Source organism: Amblyomma mixtum, chromosome 3, assembly GCF_055824585.1.
Source record: "Amblyomma mixtum isolate Tamu chromosome 3, ASM5582458v1, whole genome shotgun sequence".
NCBI classification, from domain to species: domain Eukaryota; kingdom Metazoa; phylum Arthropoda; class Arachnida; order Ixodida; family Ixodidae; genus Amblyomma; species Amblyomma mixtum.
Window position 1 is genome coordinate 124,881,146 of NC_143014.1, and position 21,300 is coordinate 124,902,445.

Here is a 21,300-nt window from a genome sequence, read left to right on the forward strand (position 1 = left end):
CCGGCCTCAAGCGAGAACACTGTGCTGGTTTGCAAGGCCTCTTTGAGACAGGGATTATGTGGAACACAGACAACATACTGCATGGCAGACATGTCCACAAATCAGCCGCGTATGCCTGCTCTGGCTGGATGAAGCCTGCCTTGCTCTTAACTGTGCCCTAAAGTAAGCCCAATAAGTTTTGCAAGGGGGTTGATAATGGCCCCTCCCCCTAGCATCCTTTATATGCCGGGAAAACCTGTACTTGTGGCCCATTCCCGCCATCTCTTTCTGTGAGGAACACACTAATCTTTTCAAAAACTCCATCATAGCCGTGCGCACAGCGGGGGGGGGGCATAGCTTTACGAAATCGGACCTCCTCCGACATTGTTTATAATGCAGTGTTATGGCCATGCAGGTTTTTTTACGATACTGGCAGCCGAAGACCCACGATGTTGTGTCCCAAGAACTGTTTACTTGCCGAGTCACCTTGAGGCAATCTTTTCAGGTTCTTTTTTGCAGTTAACAAAAGAGAGATGTGTTGTATTTTTTGTGATTTAGAGGTAATGCAAATTCATTCGGAAGCATGTTGTTACACTGATGCCACAGCGGTGCAGGGACTTCCATCCTGTGACGGTACTCACAAAGTGAACAAGGCAAGGGAAAGCCTCATGGTGTTTGCCATCGTTTCAACAAGAGGACTTGTCTTCATGTGGGCGGGGATAAGTACTCTTGTTAAAATGTGTTACACCTGGAAGTAAAAACTACTGCTCAAAAATATCCTGTATATTTTGCGATTACATTGCACTGAAATAAATGTTTTATAATCATTCCTCATCTCTGCTCTCCGTTTTGGCCTTAGAGGAGGTAGGGGCCTTGGTGAGAGGAGGAGTGGGGGGACTGCGCTGAAGCTTGGCTCCCTTTAATAAAGAACCCTGCACACTCCTATGGACATTGTTCAACAAAACCGTGTCTAAGCATCTTAGCTGTGCTGAAACTGGAGCACACATGCATAACATTGGTTCGGGACACAGAAGAAGCGTGATAAGTCACCACTTTCTTTGAGGATCGAAACTGAAAGTTGGCCAAGGAACATGACAGAGCCCCGGGTGGCTCACAACCACATCTGTGCAACCCAGGCTGTGCCAGGGAACCACGAGAGTAGTCAGCCGCGGCAGTAAATCTCTCATCCCCTCCGTTGTCCACAAACAAAGAAACAGTGAGTGAACGGGAATGTGAGTGAGTGGACAAGAGCGTGAGTGAATGGTCGTGACAGTGAGTGAGTGGTTGTAAGTCTGAGCAGACATAAGGACGAGTGTGAGTGATGGTTGTGGCTCTGAGAGGACATGAGTGCAAGTGGTCATGAGTGCGAGTGGACATGAATGTGACTGAATGGCTGTGAGTGCGAGTGAACATGAATGCGAGTGTGAGTGAGTGGATGTGAATGCGAGTGGCTGTGAGTGCGAGTGTGATTGAGCCACCTGTAATGGTGCCGAGGTATGACAGCACATGAATACTAGTCCTCTTGGATATGCTTCCTTTTAAAGCTTGTTCTAGAGCATCCTGATTTTTCTCAGGGCGAGCATCACCTCCAGTTCACGTCTTTTTACCCTGCACCCTCTTCTTCCAAAGGCTTTCAAACGCAGCGCTACCAGACTGGCCCTCCTGCCAGAGTGACATGCATACTGGACCCTTTCAACACTTCTCTCAAGCATTCCTACTATTACACTTTATGCCCACACTGTTCTCCACTGTGTTTTTATCCTATGCGAGCTGCATTCTCTCCGCAAATCATGCAAAAGTAAAGGGCAAGCACATTTTCTTTGCAACCTGCAACATTTCAAACTTGGCTCAAGTGCAGCATCGCAGCCATGGCACTCCCCCTCATCTGGAGCTGCACTTGTAGCGCTGCACTTGGCGTGGCCCGAACCCTTCTAGTAACACCACTGGTAACTGGTGAGAAAAATGTGCATTTTCCTCAAGAGACGTAATATTTTTCCAAAAAGCAGTGCTCACATGGGTGAAATGTTCATAACAGAATGCACATCCAGTCTAACCTAGGTAGCTATAGCCTGACTTGCTTACAATGTATAGGCACTACACTGGACAATTTAGTTCTATTTAGCACTAATTTAGTTCGATTTTTCTGGTTGGTTTCTTGCTATTGTATAACGATGTTAAAATAACCATCTTCTACTTGCTTCTTTTTCCCACCCCAGTTATGTAACCCCCCTCACATAATACTCCAGTCAGAGCCCGTGAGGTATTTGAATAAAGAAATAAAATAAATAAATAAACAATGCAGAAGGAAATTAGATGAGACTCAAAAGGATGATGAAGAAAGAAATACACGACAGGGCCACAAGGGAAGCAAGGGATAGAGTATACACTACCTGTGCCTATAGTCTGCTTTCTACTATGTATTCTCTGTTGAACCTAATGCACCATATGCAAGCTAGATTTAGGAGGACTAACTAGCCCCTTTCTCTACAAAATAAATATGACTGCACTGCTTTAGAAGATGAAGAGAAGCTCCCACAATCTTCACATTTCTAATGAAGGGTTGAGTCATGACACTATAATTACGGATTTGTTCCAACGACTGCTCACTCCGAGAACTCTACGCCTCTGCCTTACCGTCATGCAGATGCACACGAGCACTGCACCAGGTATTTGAGGAGAAAACAAACATGTGGAGACAATGGACACAACCATTTGCTTCAAGCTGCCTTATGACAACGGGATTCATAGGCCTGAAAGTCCTCTTTAGGTGGGTTTTAACATTTGCACTAATTGCGTTTCAGCTACCCAGGCTCTCGATGATTTGACACGTGTGCATTCACACCTGTTTGCTGTGTGTGTCAAATGAGCATAGCTCACATCAAAACAATCTCAGCATCATTACCACTGCTGTTTCTTCTGGCAAGAGGTCGCTGACACGCTCAGTAGGCAAATGTCGGTGAAGCTCCTTGGGCATGAGTGTCTCCTTATGCTCCTCTTGCTTTCTTTTCTGCCCTCCTGCAACAGCAAAAATTGAAAGTGACAGCAAATTTTGTGTGTGCATTTTTGGTAACTCCGCATGCACTGGCTACACCACCTATCAATGGTTCCATGTTCACTTAGAGTCACTAGCAACCACATTAGCTACCCTAACAGTGATTCTCCCTATAGCAAGAGCGCAGCTGCAACAAAAGTGAATTCTTATTCTATTGCAACTCAATACTTTTCGATAAGAAGCCAGCAAGCTCCAAATAATGGTTACGATAAAAATTGCAGGCATAAGTGACAATGATACTTTAACAAGGACTTTTTTGCATGAAATGGCACACTGCAATCCCCATTGTTTGCACTGTGAGCAAATAAAGCAATGGTGACTTATTTAGGGAGCATCAGTGCTGCTGTGGCCTAAAGCAAGTGCACACCATTCTCTACTGAGGCATCACTGCAATTTATGGATCCCTGCAGTATACTTGATGCTCCATAGCCACTGCCTCCAATTACAGCTGTGTGTCTAAACGCACCATTAACTTTTTCTGGGATTGTCATAGTGCAGATAAACCTCATAACTCTATATCAGCTGCCTTCAGACTCCTTCACAGTCCACCTTTGTACATGCATGACACTTGATGGATGTGACCCTCTCGCACTTTCTCATGACCATATTGCACAACTGCAGTCCCATGCTCATATATATGCATTCACTTTGAATAAACAATTTTGTCCAAGATTCACAGGTTAAAAATTTACTAGCAATGAGGATAAGATCACCCCAAGCCTGCGACATAAGATCCCGAATCAACCCAGTACAGCTTTGCTTGTCAATGGCAACACTGATGCTTCTGGAAACAACAGGCAAATTCTTGCAAGCTGAGCCTTTTGTCCAGTCTGCCTATCTAGAATATCCAGTTCTATTTCCAAGCCCATGGCACGAGGTCAGGAGACAACAAATTAGCTACGCTTTGCAGCACATGCAGCCCTGAGAAGTATACCCTGGTGGGCTTGCTCTGCACTCTCAAGGCACCATCAGAGATTTTGTGGTGCAGAAATTCTTACACGTTATGATCGGCAAGCTCAATGTACACTTTTTCAGGAAGCTCTCAGTTACAATAAAATATCCCTGGTTTTAAATACAAGGTCAGCTGCCTGATGAATCAGTTCAAGATCACCTCACTGCACTTCAATAATTGCTTTGCCATATCTTTTGAAGATTAGCTTGCCTGCTTTCTCTGCAATGACCTTGCCTGTGGTTTGCATGAAGAGAAAATTCTGCTGTATTTCTGGGCTAAGCCTGACCTATAGTTGTTGAAAGCAGTCCTGCTGGCATGTGCTACTGGAGAAGCTGCTACGATAGAAAACTATACCACTCAAGGCCAGCTTTCTTCCCTGCATCCCTGACAAGTCAACCATGTTTGATGTTGCACTGATGAGCACAACAGGTATCCCTGATTTCGCTGCACTTTTTGCATTAGATCACAAAAGTGCCGTGCCAGTGCAGTGACCATTCTTCCAGCACAAGTGCCGCCTGACCGCACTCTCGGTGCAGCGGCCACATTGAGCACAAAAGTACAAAAATGTTCATCTGCTGTGGCCATGTGTTGGTGTTGTCAGAAAACTTGTTGATTCCGACAGTGATGAAGAACTTGACTCCACCCATTTTGTTGTGTTTCGCAAAGTGGCCCGGGTCGACTGCCATCAAGTTTAGAGCGGTAGCAACGAAAAGAGGTACAATGAAAATTCAAAAGGCCATTCAGACTTACGCGAGGCCTTTGTGTGCGTGGGTCAGGCTGTTGCCATTCTACCCGAAAAGTGTCTGCGGTCGTCCGCCAATTTCAGCAGAAGAGTAGCCTGATAACTTCAAGCATCGACTTATTTGAACACAACTTGTGTTCACAGTTGGCGTATGGTGGCGGCACAGTGATTGTCGGAAGCTGTCTGACAGGGAAAGATTTGGGCTGACTAAGAGGTGAAGGCGTGATCTGAGTGGCAATGTCAAAGCCAATCCTTACTGTAAGAAGAGGTGCGGATGATGCTGCCATGTGCTAAATCCTGATATGGAGAAACCTAGGCAAAAAAGGAAAGGGTCCCAACCAGTCATCACAAGTGTTACGATCACCCATGTAATAAAAAAACAATATGAATGCCGATACTAAGCCACCTAGGCAAAAAGGCATGAGTGGCAGCGAGTCATCACAAACGTTGCGATCACTCACGCATTAAAAACATCACCTGCCGTGTCTTTCACAAACGCTCCGTTGTGCTGCATGTGGTCGTCTAGCACGGCAAATGTGGCCATTTCAGTGTTATTAACAAACATGGCCATGAGCCGTCTGCTACTTGTCTGCTAGGGAGGGTGCCAAGCACCTCGCACAACTTGTGCAGCACTACGTCAAATCAAATGCTGAAGTGCAGGAGGTGCTAGCTGCACTGACAAATCGAGTGCTACGCAGCCTAAAGTGATGCAGAAAGTGAAGCCAAATAGAGGAGACCTAATACACACACCTGCTGCCGCCATAACACAACCTGCCACATTTGTGACAACAAGGAACATGTTGACAAAACCTTCCAGAAGAAAGCATTTCAGGAGAAAAAAAGCTTTGAGCTTAACCATCAAAAGGTGCGTGGACTGAGGAAGTTGCAGTCTCATGGATGCAGCTGTTACATCTCGAAACTGACTGACTTTGTCAGTATGGTAAACCTTCAACTTAGAAGAGTGCCTTTGAGACATTGGCTAAAGCTGTTGGTGTTGGTTGCACATTGCCAGCTGTCTGTTTTGATGTCACTTTTAAACCTTGCACAGGACTCGGACTAGAGATTACCACACCTAAACAGACAACACAACACTGTCGCTGAGTGCTGTGAGCTAACTAATCCACAAACTGGCCTTCGTGAGAAAGTCATCTGGATATAAGTTATCACCACAGGCATCTTCATTTAAATTAAAGCGTACTGACAATTTTCAGGACAGAGAGGGAGCACCTCCACTGGTACAATATGGTGGCGTTATAAAGGCCGGCGTGACAGCGGAGCGGTAGGCAGTCAATGTGTGCCTAGAAGAGAATTAAAAATCAATGAAATCGATGATGAAGAACATTGCAAAACAAGTGAATGACAAAACTAAAAGCACTGCTCCTGATCCAGCTGTGTGTCAACAGATCAAGGCTTGGCGAGAGATGTGTGTTCTGCCTCACAACTGCAGGTGACGGTGTATGTGTCTTGCCACGGGGCGCCATTGTGTAGACACCGTAGCTATAAGGTTGAACTGCAGACACTGCGGTCGCCCCCTTTTCAGCAGGTGTAAAACGGCTGCTTGCCTTCACTGGAGCCGTTGCTCTAGGGTGTGCCTGTGCCCAGTGACAACACATCGAGGCTTTACACACATCTGAACTGTGTTGGCCGAAGGGTGCCACCTTTAGCAGGCTGTGAGGTAATTCGAAACTGAATTGGCCAGCAGGGGGCACAACAGGGTGTACGGAGATTCTTCCAAGTGCACCCCCCCCCCCCCGAAGAATGCTGAAAGCCGGGTGGCAGGCCTGGGGATGCTCCCTTCGCACAGACCATGCACTTTTAGTTTTTTAACTAGATGGCACCACGGTGTTTTGAATTTCTTGGATGGAGGGGGCAACCACTACTTACCATAGCTTTCATCGATGAGGCTTAAATTACTGTGCCATAACAGCTTCAGGTATGGAAACTCAAATGGATGCTAATGGATATAATAAATATACCTCATTACTGTCTGGTGGGTGAGATTTATGTTACTTTTTGTCACTGCACTTTTGCTGATGTGCAATCACCATCGCGATCGCTGATCATGGTTTCCAGCATAGGGATACATAAAAACAGGTGTATGCACTGATTTAAAGATTATTGGAAAAAATTTTCTACAGCCTTTAGGTGTACAGTAAAACCATTGGAGAATACAGCACCTTAGACAGCAAGCTTTCCGTTGGGCTGAACAAAAGTAGGTTATTAATTAGGTAGGTCTCTCATAGCCTTAGTCGCTTTGGGACGTTAAACCCCATAAACCAAACCTAAAATTCAGTGTTCTGCCCCTTTAAGCTGAGCGCCTGATGTGGGAAACTATGCTGTCACCATCCTGCAAGCATTCCACTAAAGTGCGAAAACTTCCTGTTCCCATGCTCTCTCTGTGTTGCTAGCTAAGAAAACTTATGCAATGACATTCAGTGGTTTTTCTATTTCGTTAACTTGTGAACATCCATGTAACCACTTCTAAGGCATATTTTACAGCAAAGCTTTGACAACAGCAGCGTCTGAACATGCCGGCAGACCACCCAGGCAACAGGGCAAATGACATGGTTCTGAAGAAACAGTTGGAACTAATCAGGCTATTTTTTCCTGTATTCTTCCCAACAAACATAATTAACTCTGAGCACTCCAGGAGCTGCGAGATACAAAATGCTACATCTTTTCATATAATTGTCATGAACAATCCACAAATGGCATGGCGCACCGAGGGACTATTTACCAAATCAGGTATTTCCCTTTTTCTAATTTATTGCCATTATTTTTTCTCATACAATGCCACTGCCATGCATAGCATATCTGCATCTGTGCTAGACTTGCTCCTTTCGCACGTGCACAATGAAAATGTTCCTTCAACATCAGAGCTACCCATTTGAAACTCACAACAATGTTGAAGCAAAATGTCACTAGCATAGGCAGAACTTCACATAATGATGCCAACAGTATGTCAGTATAGTGCTTGAGCTTCAGGCCTTCATTGCTCCTAATGGATATCCCCAAACTTCTGCCGAGGTGAACCTATGCCTTGGGTAACAAGTGTTAAAAGAGGTTTCAAATAATCAACAATTAAATAAAAACAGTGCCCAGTAATGACTTTATGATGCCTGTGAGTTTCCAGGTGGAGCCTTTAAGTTTTCACAATGGCAAGTTACATTTTTTGAAGCTGCCTTTTTGGGTAGCAATTGGCTCTAACCTTATTTTTACAACATCTCCCTAGGGTGCAAAAATCAGGTAAAGTAGGGTCTTACCTAAAAACAAAAATCCTTACACCTTCAGCAACTAACAGGAACTAGTAAGCATGCTTTGAGCCCAATTCAATGTATATGCATTCGGGATCATCAAAAGGCTGCTTTACACACAAAAAGAAACTGGCAGGAGCACAGGCATATAAGAAAAAAAGTGCTGCTGCACATTACAACTTCTATCTCAAGAAAGGAGTCAGACCAGGTCTCAGACATTGGGTTCTCAATATACCTTTGGTTATAGCCTCTAAAGTCACATTTCTTAAGCTCTTCACAAACTGATACAGGTCATTCATACGTTTAGTTTTGATAACCATGTAAAAATGAATAAAACATATATTAGGCTACTTTTTAATTTGAATGCAAAACTCAAGTATTAAAACAAGCCTAGCAGGACCTTATTAAGTCTTACAAAGGCTTACTTCCAGATAGCTCAGTGACCATGGCTGAATTTAGGTAAAATGAATATCCAAATGAAAAGCTGCCAGCTGGTCCCTTCTCCATCATCATCAATTGCAATTGCCTAGTTAGGAAACAAAACTTAAGAGGCAGCTGCTGTTTTCTGCAAGCCCAGGAAAGAAACTACAGCAAATCAGATGTCACATTTTAGGTTCACAAGAAGTCCCGCAGGATAACGGTGTTGCAGGGTATTATGAAGCTGAATGCATCCTTTTGATTCCAAGATGTTATCTGCGATTTGTGCTGCTCTGCTAAAGAGAGCAGAAAGGATACGGAATTCAAAGAAAGAATGGTGTGGCAAGAAGCATGCATGTTCCGATACGCAGCATCATATTTGTGTGATTTACTGAACATTTTGTCCAACGGCAAAGCATATACTCACCAGAAGACAAAATCTGTCAATGAACGCTTAAGGCAACGTGCAGCTTCTTAACAGAACAATGTGAATTCCCACAACGGACAGCAGGGTTGGCCAGGTAAGTGTTTGGTAGGGCTTGAAAGAGCTGCAAGAGAGAAATGGAAAGCCAAGGCATTGAAGCTAACCAGGAAGAGGTTTTGAGTTTGCTACTTTGCAATCATGGGAAAGAGGGGATTAAAAAAAGATAAGGTGGAGAGATGGATAAAGAAAACATGAAGCACATAAAGTCAGGCGTGGGAAGCACGCAGCAGTGCCACAAACTGTTGTGTTGTGTGAGCAAGATGACCTTGAGAGATGCAGAGCGGTGCCTAGAAAGACTCCAAGGCCGATAACCAATGGTCGTACCATCCCAGGATTTACTGAAGATGGCCCAGTGCACAGCACAGCGCTCGTCTTTCACAGGGTGCAAACAGGAATTTTTATTTATTTATTTATTTATTTATTTATTTATTGGAAATACCTGCAGCGCCCGAAGGCATTATTGCAGGGGGGATGAGGATACATAACAGAAGAATAGGCCAGAAAAAAAAAAGAGGAAGAAAAAAAGCAATACAACAAGGCATGACACAGCAAGTACAAAATGAATGAAATATGAAACAACAAAAAGACATGACGCAAAAAAAAAAAAAGCCAACTGCGCACTCATACATCCGACAGCAACGCGTGGAACATTGACTCTGAACGGCACTCAACAATTTCATGGGGCAGGCGATTCCAGTCATGAATGGTAGATGGGAAAAATGCGTTTTGATAAGTGTTAGTTTTGCATTTAATTTCTCTAATCTTCCACCCATGGTCAAGTCTGTTTGACCTGAAATGCGGTGGAAGCAAATAATTTTCTTTATCTATTTTTATTTTTCGGTGAAAGATTTTATACAGCATTTCTAACCGGGAGTTGGTACGGCGTTTCCGTAACAGCTCCCATCCCAGCGTTAGTTTAATGTTAGTAACACTGCTGTTAAAATCATAATTACTTGAGACAAACCGAGCGGCAAAGTTCGGAACACGCTCAAGCATGTCTGTTAAATTTAAAGTAGGGGGGTGCCAAACAACACAAGCATACTCCAATATTGGCCGAATATAGGTGAAATAAAGAAGCTCTTTAACTTTTAGTGGTGCCATTTTAAAATTTCTATTTATAAACTGGGGATCAGACCACCTGTGAGGCAATGAGAGCTTTTTAAACGTGTTACAAGGGTGGCACATGTTGAGCAAACTACCGATCTCTGATTTGGTGGCAAAGAACTAGTAGTATTGCTCAACTCATAATTACATGGTGAATTTAACTTGTTAGCTCTCAAATGTGCTCATCTTGTTGGTTGCAGTCAGAAGTCTGCTCGTTTAGGCCATGAAAAAAAAAAAAAGTTTTTGTGCCTAAGTTCTTGCATTCATTTTATGTCTTGCTGTTGCATCCATGTTTTGTACAAAATGAAGTCTTTCAGCCTTAATGAAACCTTTTCTTTTTTACCTGTGATAAGCACAGAGTTCTTTTTCTTTTTGTGTTTGCCTCATGCCACCTGCCTCTAGAATGATACTGTTTTAATTTTCCTAGCCAACTCGCAATTTAACATGCATTATTTGGCAGCGTAAGCTAAAATGTGAAAGATATGCTGCAAAAGTGAACCGAAATGAAAAGACAGCCATGGCAGTAAGGGAAGTGCAGTTTACATTCAGCTGCACAACTGAGCATCATACATCATCTGCTTTGTCAGTGCAAGTTAGCCACATCCATGCCATAGGTGTCCTGCACTAAAATATGCACAGGTGGTACTCACACGTGTACGCCTCAATACGGATGTCATGGTGATACCATGCACCACCTATGAAGAGAAAGTGCAGCTGCTGTTTCAAAACCCATGTTACACTGCTCACACACATACTGGCCTTGGTCCTCTTAGTGCTTTATCCTGTAGTGGTTACTTGACCCATCAAGACTGGAGAAAACTTGCTACTCACTGTACACTTGTAAGGTGCAGTGTGTGATGGAAGACGGTTCCACAAGTGGCGTCAACTGCGCAGCCTAGTTGGGAAGACCATGTTGTAAATGCCGCAAACAAATTTGTCGTCTGTCAGAGCCACTCCGTGGCTTGCGTCAGCAGAATTTCTAAGAGCTGCACAAAATGTGATAAGATGTGATCAACATGACATTTACAGAGAAACTCAGGATAGGAGAGCACATTAAAAAATGAATTTCATAAACTGCAGCAACTCTTACATAGTTGTGAAAACCTGAAAGAGATGGCAGCCCCAAAGATTCATTGAGTTTTATCCTATGAATCCAGATATTTTAGTTCACAATCATGAACCCACACAGAGGGGGTGCTGATGCACGAGTCCCAACTCTGCCTAAGCATGCCCTGTGTATGTGTTCATGATTATGAACTAAAATATCTGGATTCATATGACTGAAGTTATCAGTTAGTCTTTTGGTGTTGGACATACACTCCTGGTTGTGAAGAGAGTATTTTTTGTATTTATTTCTAATAAACTGCAGTTGTTAGTCAGTGCCAGTCCTGTCTGCTTCCTTTGTAACCTGTCTCTGCACTGTTATTCACAGTGAATACGTACCAACTAGCTCAACTTACTGTCTTACTGAAGTGAACAGAGCTCTAACAACATTCTTAAATTCAGTTCAAATGATTTTTCACTCCACTCTGACTAGACCTATGCCATTACTGGAGAATATAAGCAAACTACTTTATTTTTTCAATTTCACAAATAAACGAACGAAAACAGATGGGCAGCACAGACGTTGCATGTATTTTGATAGCGTCATTAAGAATGCTTCAATACACTCTCTCTCATGGCTTTTCAAAATATTGGTAAAGCAGTACTGGGTTGAAAAATGTGTACACGTTTACTGTGTGGCCTTTAAAAGCCTTTTGTGGCCTTTAAAAGCCCACAAAAAAATTAACATGTTTTCAATGAAGACATGCATTTTACAGGGCGCAACAGTCATGAACATCCTGGCTGAAAATCTCTGCTATACACACTGTGAGAAGCCTGCAAATTGAACAGATAACTGGAAGTGCCTTGTCACCAATGACCCTATATATCAAAATGATTCAACAGTGCTTAATAAAGTCACCTTGACCATTCAGTTACCTATGAAATGCTATCTTGGATGCTAACTTGGCAAATATTTATGCTGTGATCACTGCAATGTGGGTAGGCCATAATATTAGTCTTTTGGTACCATTTCAATAATCATGACAAAAAAACAGATCTACCCAAGCCATGACTATCATTCTGCACCACGTCACCTGCATGTTGCCACATGAAGCACAATGCGTAGGCGATTCTTAGCGCGTGGTTCATTTAAGACAGCAGCAAAAAAAAAAAACAGAAAAAACTGCCCCAATTCAATTACTGAAGCATGTCCACGCACAAGAGAACGAGAGGGCACGTTGTGATTGCTCCCTTCATCCAAACTGTGCCCAATGTGACCTGAAAGCCACAACATATGTTCGACATCTGACAAGTGTTTAAACTGCCATGCACTTTACACAGTTCGTTCAGAAAGCTATGAAACTGCACCAAAAGAAAGCAGCATCTGATACAAGGTGATCTTCTTTGATTATGGCATGGCATAAGTGCAACCGAGGCTTCGCTAGCTGCTGCTTGAGGTGGTCGAACTCACAGGTACGCGTGTGACATATTCCTAATCTCTGTTTGGGCACGCTCTTGGCGGCGTCGGGGTCCTGGTAACATTTACGTATTTGACGCCGAAAAATCACCCACGAACACAGAAACAATACCACTGGCAAGAAAAAGCATCTGTCATGACGTTTACGCAGTCAGCTCGCCGGTTACTTCTCTCACCACGTTTGATCTTTCGGACTCAAATGATGACACGCACGTAGAAACGCTGAAAAATGAACGCCAAAGGTGAACTTTCAATACAGTTTGATTGGCGCCAGTCAACCGCGGATCGCCTTGGATTATGTTCTCGGGCTTCGGCTAGCGCTGATGATGGTGATGGCGTAGTAGTGGGCCGCGGTACGACTGTAGCAAAATACAAAGAAGGAGAAACAGTTTGTTTTGCACATTTTTATTTGTACATAGTGTACATTGTCGCCTTCCCTTTATCTCTTTTTGCTATCGCTCCTCACTTTCTTTCTCCCTATCCTCAACCTGTCCTTTCGGTCACGCTAGCCGCACCAAAGGTGCTTCAGGTTTCGACGGTAGATGACGCAGCTATCCACATCTTTTCCTTCCTTTGTTATTTTATTAATAATGTGTTAAAAATTTTGAGCGCTTAAGCTTCGCCTTTAAGAATGGAACGCGACAGGTTCTTGCACCGCGGCCATGGAGTACATGCATCAGCGCGACGCCTTGCCCGTTGGACAAATCGAAAATTGTTTTTTCGGGGAAAGGAAATCACTAAGTTACAGTGTCACTTGTCTTGGTGGACACCCGAACCACGCATGATAAGCAGGAGCTAGGCTCTAAGTAAGTTTATGCTGCACGTAACGCTTAATCGCCGCCGCGGTGGCTCAGTGGTTCTGGCGCTCGGCTGCTGACCCAATTAAAAGACGCGGGTTCGATCCCGGTCGCGGCGGCTAGAATTTCTTTGGAGGAGAAATTCTAGAGGCCCGTGTACTGTGCGATGTCAGTGCGCGTTAAAGAACCCCAGGTGGTCGAAATTTTCGGAGACCTTCACTACGGCGTCTCTCATAACCTGAGTCGCTTTGGGACGTTAAACGCCATGAACCAAACGAAACGCTTAATCGCATCAGGTCATCCGAAAATCTGCCGCAAACGGTTGGCATGATACGATTTTCTCCTACGCGTGGTGCCGACAGCCAATAAGAAGGCTGACGGCTTTTCCACCGAACGAGCTGTGTACGCTGTCGCGTAATGAAACAGTTCGCTCTCCGTCGCATTCACTGCGCTGTCAAAAACCACGTGTTGGCTTTTCCACGATTTAGAGGTACCGTTTCTTTCCTTCATGGCGGAAACCTCCTACAATACGCTCATGTACCAAGTAAGCTGCTCAAGAGTGCCGAGAACGCGAAAAAAAAATAAAACCTCGTGGGACCATGGAGTTTCATTTGAGAATCAGCGCCACCGTCTTCTAATCTGAAGATGGTCACAGGATGCAGCCAGGTTTTGATTCGGATTTCTTTGTTCAGGCGGACAAGCGTCTTAGCACATATATGAACACAATCTTGATCAATGAAGGCATCACTCAAAATGTTATGCGAATCATGGGCGTCCGGAGGGGGGGGGGGGGGGGGGGGGGGGGCAAGGGGGGGCGGTTGCACCCCCCTGGAAAATCACTCACTCGAACCGTGAGTGATGGCCGCACACCAGGGGCGGTGGTGCGCTCAGTCAAAAGGGTAAAAGCAGCCCCGCATGGTCACATCTGCGAAATGCCGCGTCCTGGCGTGCGTCGTTCCGCCGTTTTCAAACCACGCCATCGTTAGCTCTACTGAAGGGCGACCTGTTCCAGACATACAGCGGCACCGGCGAGCATGTGTTTCGAGCCGCCTTGAGATGGGTGTCTGTTTCTTTGATCTCTAGAGAGATAGCGACACGGAGGCAGACAGTGCACGGGGCATCTTGTTTTCGCCTATGTCGTTACGCCGGTCACCGATGAATTCTTAAGGAGGGAAGGACAAATCAGCCGTGTCCACCCCCGCTTTGTCGGGCTGCTCAGGGGCAAGCGGGCGATGAGTTGGCGCCGCCGCCGCTCGCTGTCTCCTCCGATCCACGTGTAGCGCAGTTCGGTAGAAGCGCCGCTTTCAGAATCTCCGGCAAAGGGGATTAGCTGCTTTTGTTCACGGCGACGCAGTCTCCCGAGGCGCCCCCACACCAGCGTTCTTTGCGTCTTCTGTGAAAACCAGCGCCTTTGGTCAACGCAGCCCGATGGCGCCTGCCTGGCTCGCCTGTCACCTCTGGCTGGGCCTCAAATCACAACAGCGCCCATGTGCTGTGCGTGTCAGTGCATGGTAAAGAGACCCAGGTGGTCGACATTACCCGGAACTCTGTACTACTCCATCCCTCATAGCCTGAGTCGTTTTGGGGCTCTGAACCCCATAAAAACACAAAAACAAATTTTCCGACCGGAGTGGCGAGTGTCCCTTCCCCTCGGAAGTTGCGCGGCGTTCCTTTCACCCCCAAAGTGCGCATTCGGGGATACTGCGGCAAGTAAGCCCTCGCACGTGTGCGCGCCTCTGTGTTTGTGCTTGGGTGTTTTTAGTGGCCGGTTGTCAGCGAAGCTGAGAACAACCAAGACAGCGGACGAGAAAACGACGAGCGGCGAGCAGTGTGTGTGGGGTTGCTCGACTGTGCGGATGCGCAAGCAAGATGGAGCGAGGTGTATGAAGCTGCGAGCGTGCATTTATCTTGTAAATAAGTTTTCGTTGTATATATAGTCATCTTTTGTTTTCAACGTACGCGTTCAACAGTTTTTCCAATCAATGTGTATGATGAGTGTGCACCGAGAGCGTGTAATGAAGCACAGAAGTGAATTTATCACACGTGTAATTACGCAATTCGCCCAGAAAAATCCGAGGCGCCTACAGTTGCTGTTCAAGGAAGACTGACTGAGTGACTGTAGTTGCGTGTTTGCGAACATATTGTGCTGTGTGCTGGTCATCAATCCGGGTGAGTCGAGAACCCGTATGCAGGAAGACTGAGCACTCTTCTCCACGAAGTGATATAGCATCTTTTTGCATTTTTTATTAATTTTAGTTGTTTCTTCGTTGATAAACTCCAATGTACCTCTCCTAGCCGCGCTTTAATTTGCTGTTTGTAATTTTTCTTTCATGTGTGCATTTTGTTTAATTTTTATTTATATATAAATAAATAAATTTACTCCGCAAATAGCGCCTTTTTGCTACGAACATACCCCCCCCCCCCCCCCCCCCCCGGGGCACCAACGGGGCCCCCCCCCTGCAAAAAATTCTGCGGACGCCCTTGGAACCATGCGAGAAGGTAGTGGTTTTTGAGACTAGTATCTGGATGCTTACTGAATTCTCCGACCTTTTTCGTAAGAGTTCACTGGTTTTGTTTTTATGGGGTGTGACTAACGTTTCAAAGCGACTCAGGCTATGAGAGACGCCGTAGTGAAGGGCTCCAGATAATTTCGGCCACCTGGGCATCCTTAACGTGGACCGACATCGTACAGTACACGCGCCTCTAGCATTTCGCCTCCATCGAAAAGCTACCGCCGCGGCCGGGATCGAACCCGTATCTTTCGGGTCTCTGAGGTACCGTTTGCTTATTTCGGCTGATCTGAAAGTGTTTCGCAAGTGTAAGGGAGGAGACAGCGCAAACGCACGACTCAAGAAGAAAGAAAAAATATATAACAGATCTTTCCCTCGTGCAGGACTCAGGATTGTTTCGCGGGCCGCCATCGTCACCACCGCCACCACCACAGGCGGCTGGGCCACAATGCTGCTGTGTCCACACTGTGGGCAACGCTGCATGCCACTGAACGCGATGGTCATGCATCCTGCAGGCCATTTTGTCAGCGCACCTGCAGCGAAAGCGGCGAGGAGTGTGCCAATGCCAGACGTGCGGAAGACCACCACCTCGTTCGCCACAGTGCACAGGACTTGGCAAGCATCCTGTGCGGGAACTGGTTTCATAGACCTCGGCGAGGCTGCAGCATGACCACCGTCTCCAGCCAAGACCTCGCCTTTGTCTTTCCAGAAATTACGCTATAAGTGCTAGCTGGAAGGTATACGGTATTCTAAACCTGTTCACCTGTCAAACCTCCAGCGCAGAGCCGGTGTTCCGCGTGCTAATAAACGGTTGTTATTATTGGAGCAAAGTGGAAGTTTGTTCTCGTCGGTAAGTCCTTGTTTCGCTCGCGCTAAGACCCTATCCAGATAAAAAAAAACAAAAAAAACGTCATCATTGAGGGACCGCCGATAGACCACTGAGGGACCGCCGCAGGTTTTCCGTCTCTGCGCTGGTGTTCTTTTTTGGCGTTGCACGCTACAATATCATGTTTCTACACTGACTACTCGTTTCCTTTGATATAGAATGTCTCGACCAGTTCACGAGCTATCTTGTACTTACGCCTGTTTAAGATCTTATAGTTTCTTGCAGCCTCGCTTTCCACATGCTGTCGTCTTTTTCACCGCAGGCTTTACAATAATGCGGAAAATGGCGAACCCTACAGTGATGTGTGGTTGCTCCTCTCCCTCTTGATTCTTCGCCTTATATTCACTCGCATCCGCTGTGTCTTTTTACTTAAATATGCACTACCTAGCCCACAGCAAGTATTAATAAACGCTTGTTAACCAAGCAAAATTGACGATTATGGGACATTTTGCGCACGTTCGCTCGGGCGCCTTCACTTCCACTTCGCTCATGTGGCATTTCTCATTCGTTTTTAAAAATCTTCCGCGAGCTGCACCGTACCGTCCACGTGCCGCGCACCGCCGGCGTCTTTCGCTCGTGCCGTTCACGTGCCGCCATTAGTCCTCCCCACCAATCTCGCTGACCACTGCAAAGCTCCGAGTTGTGCCCTCATCGCCAGAGAGGACAAAAGACAGACATGGACCAGCGTAGTACCGCCGCGGTTTCCATCGACGAGCAGCCTTCTTGGGCCGAGGCTGCAGCCACGCACAAGGAGGCCCGCGACAATTTCGACTGGGATGTCTCCCCAGAAAAGGTAAGTCCCGGCTCTCTCTCTCGCCAGCCATCAGCAGCCATCAGAACGTGAAGGTCCCATTCGGTCGCTAAGCGTGTGTTTAGCTTCGGAAAACAAAGTTTCAAACTAACCGCGCCCGTTCGTACGATAGGACTAGTTCTTTGCAATCACTCCGCACGAAGGGAAGACTGCAGTTTCAGCATGGACGAATCTCGCTCAAGTAAGGGAAGATGAATGCAGTGTTCAACCCATTCATGTATACACGCTCCATTCTCCTGTCATGGCGCGTGCGGAATTCGGCGTAATTAACGGATGATCATTAAGTATATATAACACAGATAGAGAGGAAAGCAGCAAAAAAAAAACTAATTATGTGTAGTAGCAACATCGCTTCCACGACCGGCCGCTGCTGAAAGACGACGAAGCGGCGCCCTGGCTCAGCTCGAAGCTCGCGCTTGCTGCACGCGCACAGAGCGAGCTGGTTGGCCAAGACCTGCTGTTCAAGGCGCATCTGTGCTTGTTCTCCGGTAACATGTCGGTGTTTTACCAATACAACCACCTTTGTTTCATGGTCTCGCGTCCCTGTTGATACTACCATCAGGAAAAGCGGAAGACGCGCTTTGAATGAAACGTCTTGGCAGACCACCTCGCTCTGTGCTCGCGCGCCGGGCACGAGCTTCGAGCTGAGCCAGGGCGCCCCTTCATCGCATTTCAGCCGCGGCCGATAGCGGTGCCGATGTTTCACCCCCACAAGCAGTTGACCCTTTTCAGTGTATAGATACTTGAGATATCTATCATACTTATTCCGATTCAGCGTATGACTGATCAACGAGAATCACTCTGCACGCTTGATAAGGTTGCAGCGCGCGTTGCCCTGACGGCTGACCGTATTCAACCGCACGATGACCAAGCGTAGGTTACCTAGAGATACTTGCTAGTATAGCGTACGCCGGCGGCGGCGGAGGCTGCTGCTGAATGATCGCCGCAGGGGCGGTCGAGCAAACGGTGTGCCATGCCACCCAAGGTGTCTGCAGTAGACGCGCGCGTTTTAAGGCGAAAGCCTTTTATGGCTCATACTCGCGGTGTCCGTCCGTGCGCAAGAATCGTGCCAACTGTGGCCTCTCCTCAGCGCAGCGGCGCAACCTCCTTTCCTCCTCAGCAACCGGCGCGCCGGTGGTGGGCGCAGCTGTGCACAGCAACCATGACGTCACACAGTAGCGGTAGAACGAGAGCTCGCGCGTCGGCGGTGGCAGCTGCACCGCCGCTGCTTCGCCAGACGTCGCGTTGCAGCCGAGTAAGTGAGACGCATAGCTCCGAAGCGGCCTAGTGATTCCGCGCCAAGCGTTTCGGGGAAGCGGCAGCGGACGCCCGATTCCCCAAACACCAAACGTCAGAAGAACAACGAGCGAATGTGTATGCGCCGACTGAACATGTCACCTGATGCGTAAGCAAGAGAGGCAGAACAGGCGAGGCTTTCGCCAGCACACTTTAGAATTTCCAGAGTGTCTTCGGTAATTTTTTGCTTAGCGAAACGAATTCGCTGAGCGTTAGCGCATGCCTTGCGCATGCGAGTGCACTTTTTTTAAATCTAATTTTAGATGAGTCGTGGTATATTAATGCCCACTTCAGTTATCGTCGTAGCGACGCAAACGTTTTTTTTTCTTGGGAACAAATTTTGTGCGCGTACTCCCGAGCCGATGGCGAAAAGAACCCGCTTATTCTTGTGCCCTATTCTCCTCCCGGAATACTGCTGCAGTGTAGTTTTGTACTACCGTTTTCTGAGGAATTTAAATAAATAAAAATGCCCTTGCATCAAGAACCTTACCCTATACAATACTTCACCCGACGACCGTGCGTGTGCAACAGAGCGCTACTGACAGCGGCATTTTCATTGGTGCTATTAATATCTCAACTTCTACGCGGTTTGAATGAAGTTAGAATACAGATTGAACCCTGGAAACTTCTAGATGCACGCAGAATTAAAGCACGCAAGGTGAGAACCTGAACCCCATAAATCACAACGTGATTGAGGCAAACTGCGGACACGCATTCCTTACTACTTAGGCGACCGAGTTACCGACGTAAAGAACACAAAATGCATTCCATGTAGTTTCTTTGCATTCCGCGCTTGGTAAAATAGCATTATTAGCGCATTCACTGTAGATCCCACCTGCTGTCAGGGAAAATATACCGAAGGACAAGGATCACTAATGCATGCAACCAAACAAAAACGGTTGTTAAACAATGACTCTGCACTCGGTGTCAAGCTGCCCAAATCTGCTGGCACCACCCACTGGCATCACCACATCTCTAACAGCTTCAGCTGCTCCTTCTTGGAAGCCCTCTCAACGTTGATTGAATTCGCGTAGAAGCATAGCCGAAGAAGAATATAGAATATGATAATGCCGTTAGCAATTTCACGTCCACTTTTCACGCAGGGCAGCGACAGAAAATGTACATGTGTAAAAAATCAGCGAGATTAATAATGCTCTCCTCGTGCAACTTATTCAGACTAAAATAAGTCGTGAGGCTGTCTTCAAGGACGATGATAATTTTCTTCAAGGGGCCAGGGGGATACATTAAGTCACCATTAACAAAGATTGCAGTGACAGCTGCAGCTTGACCATTTTCTGTAGCCGCTGCTTTTTCAGCCGTCAAAGCTGATGCACAGTGTATGCACTGGCTTTTTTCAGTGCTTTTCTAGCTATGTAGTCCGAGATGTAACAAATCAGTATCTCGCAGCTTTTCTCTCTCACACAAGCACTGTGGTCAGACGGAATACTTGTACGTGCAGCTCAAGAGACCAATTCAATTTCTGCATCATTGGGAGCTCCTGTATCAGTAAGACTATCGAGAATAGCTAAGATATTCTCACTGCATGGCTCTTCCTTGGGTATCGAAACTAATGAAGTGACCACTTCCGGTGCAGTTTCACGATGGGGGTGGTTTGGCAAGATATTAAAACGCGAGAGCATTAACAGTAACCAAAAACTGAGCAGCATTAAGATGGTCATTAGTTCCTGACGACTGCCGAACGATACTAAATACGCTTTCAAGCCTGTCTTGGCTAAAGTTTGCCGTCAGATACTTAAAATCAAGTGCGCCGAGATATGCAACAAAACTAAGTGTGCTCTCGATTGAACCACGGAGTCCCTCTGCTGTGCTGGAGCTCAAACCCACCGACTGTGGCCTTTGCGTCATCTTCCCGCTCGGCTAGGTGTTCCAGGAACTCTTTTAGAAATGTAAAGTTCGGTGACTGCGGCTATAACGCTGCTTTTGGCACACATGCAGTCATTGTCCTGATTAGCTTATTCATTCTTTTTACAAAAGATTCACTTGCTTCCACGAAGCGATAACAGCGCCCTAACTGGGTGCGATGAATAAAAAGACCTCAATTACACCACCACTAAATAGCTGGAATGCTGGAGCGACTCTCATTTTCTCAAATGAATTAGGATTCAGGTGCGTGCTGGTGACCTTTGGCACGGGTTTAAGCGAAACACTCTGGCTGTCCATTTTCCAAGCTTCTCGGATCGGTTAAACGTGCACCCGAACCTCAGGTGTGGCAAAACCTTTGCCTACAAATGCACCAGATGGGGAAAATCTGACAGAAAGTGCAGATGACGCGTAGAGCTTGCAGGCTGTGGCGCCTTGCACCGTGTGCCTGTGCCCGCACCTGCAAGGCAATGAGGCAACGCTTTAAGTGAATGCTTTGAACAACCATAACCGCCCGAATAACCTTAAGACAAAAATTTGCAATTATATTCAGTACAGAAGTTACATAGAATGCCAAAAGGCTTCCACATTGATATATTCCAGCTTGCTTCATC

General features: G+C 46.2%; 1 long non-coding RNA gene across 2 annotated transcripts in view; it reads right to left on the reverse strand.

Annotated features, from left to right (window-relative positions):
* Positions 1–12,818, reverse strand: part of LOC149351732 (uncharacterized) — a 38,108-nt gene extending 25,290 nt beyond the window's left edge. The window contains exons 1-4 of one of the 2 annotated variants that reach the window (XR_016290646.1): positions 12,682–12,818; positions 10,816–10,970; positions 8,824–8,944; positions 2,882–2,994 (exon numbers count right to left, since the gene is read on the reverse strand). This is a non-coding gene — a long non-coding RNA (uncharacterized LOC149351732). Of the gene's footprint in view, positions 1–747; positions 2,995–8,823; positions 8,945–10,815; positions 10,971–12,681 lie in introns of those variants that run through there. The other variant, XR_016290645.1, reaches the window with a different exon arrangement.
* Positions 12,819–21,300: the final 8,482 nt, after the last annotated feature.